Here is a 367-nt window from a genome sequence, read left to right on the forward strand (position 1 = left end):
GTTGCATGTGCCTGTGTACATGTACGTGTATGTGTATGTGTACATATATATATATATATATATATTTATATATATATATATAGGCATATGCACATACATAAGTACGTTTGTGTGTATAAGCGTTGATCTGCGTTGATGCGAATACATTACAGTGCTTGTTTAACTACGAGAAATAAATTTGGTCCGACTTTGGAGGGACGTATTTGCTCTTTACATTTTACTTCCATCTTGGTCTTTGGAGCCCCTTTACGATCAGTGACGCGCATAATTCATTTATCTTTTCAATGATATTTCAAATATATATTCTCTTGAGCTTTCTTCTCTGGTTCTATGCAAATAATTTGTCTGTCTGTCTGTCTCTCTCTCT

The sequence above is a fragment of the Oratosquilla oratoria genome, chromosome 13 (assembly GCF_046742065.1).
Source record: "Oratosquilla oratoria isolate Oo_2021 chromosome 13, ASM4674206v1, whole genome shotgun sequence".
Taxonomy (NCBI): domain Eukaryota; kingdom Metazoa; phylum Arthropoda; class Malacostraca; order Stomatopoda; family Squillidae; genus Oratosquilla; species Oratosquilla oratoria.